Source organism: Thermobia domestica, chromosome 7 (assembly GCF_964235325.1).
Source record: "Thermobia domestica chromosome 7, izTheDome1.hap1.1, whole genome shotgun sequence".
Classification (NCBI taxonomy): domain Eukaryota; kingdom Metazoa; phylum Arthropoda; class Insecta; order Zygentoma; family Lepismatidae; genus Thermobia; species Thermobia domestica.
In genome coordinates, this window is record NC_137460.1 from 237943559 (window position 1) to 237948120 (window position 4562).

The 4562-nt window shown below is 36.2% G+C and overlaps 1 non-coding gene across 1 annotated transcript; it reads right to left on the reverse strand.

Annotated features, from left to right (window-relative positions):
• Positions 1–2443: 2443 nt before the first annotated feature.
• On the reverse strand, positions 2444–2517 carry TRNAI-AAU (transfer RNA isoleucine (anticodon AAU)). The gene has a single exon. It is a non-coding gene; the product is annotated as a tRNA-Ile (tRNA).
• Between the last annotated feature and the right edge of the window lie 2045 nt (positions 2518–4562).

Consider the following 4562-nt stretch of genomic DNA (forward strand, 5'->3'; position numbering starts at 1 on the left):
CAAAACATTCGCAATAGATTGTTTTTCATGTACAAATTGCATGAACGACTCCGTAGAATTCATTACGCGATATAGTTTTTGTTGTATAAACGTACAACGTGCAATCGTAGAAATAAATTTAACAAATAATCGGGAACAAATATCCTTCCACCCAGTAGTGGTTCCTAAAAGACATAATAATTCACGATATAATTCTCCCTTGGTTCGGCTTAGACTAGCCACTAATACCGCATCTGACGGAATAGCTTGTCTTTCTATCATATCATCGATACCCACTAGGAATTCAAATAGCTTGTCACTATTCATGCCATCAACGAGTGGCAATTGATTTATTTGCAATTGAATAGTACTATATAATGCCCTCGATAAATCCTTATTAAATTCAAATCTTATAGGTGGCCTATCCATAGTTACCATTGAAGATTCAGCTTGATTACGATCCGTTATATTTATTAAATCTCCTATCCGAGAACTAGTATTATGCACTCTACTGTAGGTCCCCACCTGACCCGGTGCACATGCTTGCATTACTAATGGTTTAAGGGGATCAAATTCATCCGAAACATTTACACTTGAATTAAAGGACATATTACGATCTTCATTACAATCCATTATTGATAAATATATATATAACAGTAACACAATATCGGAAACTTTTAATTTTATATAGCAACAGTTAAATCCAGTATAGTACTACAACCATTTGACCTTGTTTGATTTCACTAGTCAAATTTTCTGGGATGCGTGTATTGCAAGCCTGCCCTTTTATGCCCAAGCTAAGCAAGCAACACTGTTAAGCAGTGCAAAACAGGTAACTTTATAATGTATTACCCTAAGTAATGCCTTAAAGACATTCAGTTCAATAGAACTGGAAGTAATACCGGGAAGTATGAGTTTGTATCGCAATCCCAGAGAAATCAAACAAATTGTTAAAAATAGCAATAACAATAATTTTATTTCAATAAGCGTCTGTGGCTGCCTGATTTTTGTTAGTAACTGAGAGGAATATATACATGGCCAACTAAGGCAAATCTGAACAGTCGAGCCCAACCGAAATTGCTCGATAATGTCTCGGATAAAGTTAGTAATTAAACAGGCGAGCCCACGGCTCAGAAATATATATATATGGTACTTAATTTCTTCCAAGCAAAAGTACGCGAAATAGAATGCTCATTAAATCAAAATTTCGCTTTTAGATTCTGTTAAATAGTGACTTACCAAGCTAAAGATTTAGATATATTCTTAGCACCAATATTCTTTCTAGTATTTTTGAAGAACTAAAATATATATGTAGTGATACGTATAATACAAGAGGTATAATATAATACTTATCGAACCCAGAACGTTACCAGTCTTGACATAATAGTCACAAAATAGCCTCAAATTAATCTCTCAATTTAAATAAAACTTTCTAATTGCGTGTAATCGCTTATTCTGGGACGAGTATTCAATAATCATTAACGGGATCGGACCTAGGACCCTTAAGATACAAACACAAGACGTACCCAGTCCCTCTTGTACTCGATATATAACTCTGAATTTTAATTTCTCTGTAATAAATTGTACTAGTTTTTAAATAAACCCTTTTAATGGAATCAACAACCAATTTAGACAAGCTAAAAGTTTTTTTTTTTTTTATTTACGTTAATCGCCTTGAATTATAGAGCAAACATTTTACGAACTAACGTTGGTGTAGACTTTCAGTTAAACTTCTCCCTTTTATATATTCTTTATTGTGTTATATTCTTTTTATTTTTAACAGCCACAAAACCAGGAGTTTTGAGTCGTGATCTAAACGTTAATAGTATAATAATGAAACTGTATTGTTACTACAAGTTACTACTAGTTACATTTCGTTTTATAAATTTTTTTTTTTTAAACAAAAATAGTAATGTTACGATCGTTCATTTTGACTCAAAAGCCCTGATTCCGTTGTTTCCCTAGTAATTACCTGTTTTGCACTGCAACGAAGCATTCGTTGCAGCCAAGCAGGTAAGAGGCAGCTCACGTCATCGCGCGAAGCACGCACGAGTCCTTTAAGGGGCGTGGCTAGCTACGAACACCGAGACAACTGCCACGTAACAGCTGGTGGTTCAGAATACACACACTCATAGCCTCTGCGCCCGGAGATTAAAGAATGCTTGATTTTCTCTCCCATTCTCTTTTTTTTTTATAAGGAATCAATAAATTTCGCTACAACGTTTCATACAGCCTCGCTGCTGAAAGAGACGCTAAGTTAATCAAATTAACCTTGCAAGTGAAACGGCTCTAGTATCACTGTACGCAATCTCCTGGTGGCATAATAGTTATTTCAAAGTTGGATGAGTTACTTTTTTTCTCTCTCTCTCTTTCTGGTAAGAAAGTTGTGATTATGGTTTTCAAAGAATGGATCGAGTTTGTGTTGTATATGAGTAACAGTTACATCAAAAAAGTATTTTAAAAATGGCCAGTGAGGGGATCGAACCCACGACCTTCGCGTTATTAGCACGACGCTCTAACCAACTGAGCTAACCGGCCAGCGAAGTATTTCGATATCGAGCAGATTGAAGAAGCATTACGTAAACATCTGCGAAACTAAGTAAGTGGAATGTTCATCACAAGAAGATGCGTTATCATTCTCATCTCTTTAAGGTTTCTTTATGGCCAAGATTAGGAGTTTTTTTGTCTTTCTTTTTGATGATTGTAAATGTATTATATAAGTGCAAATAAACATAAAGCGGGACCTCTTATTTCGAAAACTTTTAGCAATTCGCTTTTAATAGAAAATTCGTGACGGTTCCAGTTTAAGACTGGGGAAGCTAACCCCTAGTTTTGTGAGTGACAAAAATAATTTTAGCTATTATTTATATATTCTTTGAAGTTTACAGTAAACTGACGATATTCCTATCATAGTCTGTGTTCTGGCTGACCCCCTCCAGTTTTTATCTTCTAGATCCGCCTCTAGCTCCAGAGTGCTACAAGGAGGAAATCACATTCGCAATGACGGTGCAAATTTTTATTTTCAAGGTATTCTTTAAATTCGAATGTGAGCAGTGGCATAAACATATATATACACAAAAATCACATTTGTCCTAGAAGTGCATGAGATTGAAAACTTGATGAAATTCTGCTTACGCCACTGGATGTAAGTTGTAAATATTACATCAAAAAAAAAAAAAAAAAAAAAAGGTTTTGTCATTCCATAATCATACGAGGGTAAGTGAACAAGTACTGCAATAGACTGGAATAGTGGTGACGTCATTTCCTCCCCGTTACCATGGTGATCGCCATTTTGTTTTCTATACAAACGTGAATGTGTAAATGAGGTGTTGAGTAAACAATGGCTGTGAAATTATTTAGAATTTTTAAATACTTTGAGAACAAAGTAAAGTTGGTGGAAAAAAGCGAAAATGCTCTTGAAGCAAATCACGTGTCTTCCGTAATGCATGATAATGAATTTAAATATTTAAAAGGCAGAGTGGAGGCAAACATGAAGAACTGAAGTAGAGGTAAGTTTGTATCCGTTATTTGTTAATATAAATGCCTCGATATATTGCACAGAAGGGGAACAAACCTTATGTAAAGATCGCACAGTGGTTCAGTTGCCACATCTAGCTGGACAAAATTCATAACCAAAGAAAACACGGCAGAGCACGTACAAAACCATGCACAGAGCGACAAGAAGTAGTAAGCAGTCACATATCCTCACTGAAAGAACTATTATTGTGTTCAGTAGTATGATCAGCTGAAATGTATGCTTGACACGTGGGAGGAACTTGTAACAATAGATGTATTTCTTCGGGAAGATGTTCACTGTGTATGAGTGTGAATTTTCTAAGGTTTGTTATGCAGGGATCCGACGTGATTAACAACATGTGCATTAAATATCTTCCATGTTGTTGTGACGAGAACTTTTCCTGGCATGATGTTTGCGGAGCCTTCGACAATCTTTATTCCGAGCTTCTTGTGCCTCTTCGGAAAGCTGTCCAATAGGAACCAGCGCAGATTCGACGATGTCCTTACCATGTATGAATAATATATGCCCAGATGCCGGCATGGAATACCAGTTATACAGGTCCACATATAATCGTGCAGTTTGCAGAGAATACATACCAAATGCCTCACAGTTAATTGCATAACCACTAGCATAAGTGAACTGCAAATCGTTTAATCAACTCTTCATTGATGACAGTAATGGACCTGATAATGATGGATTCAAGAAAAACTTGCGGGCAATATTACCTCATTGCTTGTTCCATAGCCTAGTTTCGGCACATCCACCAGGAGACCTATTTCTTCACGAAATCGCTTCTGAAGTAATTTCTTTCATTGATCAACATTTGGTTGATCCCTCTTTCTCACTTGCCAAGTTTTGATGTCCAGTCTATATGCAATGTGCAACAGACACTCAAAGCACCTTATCCAGGAATTCAGACTTGACAACCCGAATTCAAACGTTGTTGTGTCAGGTGGTAGTGCTGTAGGTTTGTATAAATCGTTCATTTGCTTTGAAGATGCACCGCAGATGTAACATCGTCGATATGATTGTTTGTGATATCACTACAGACCTTCACATCTACCAT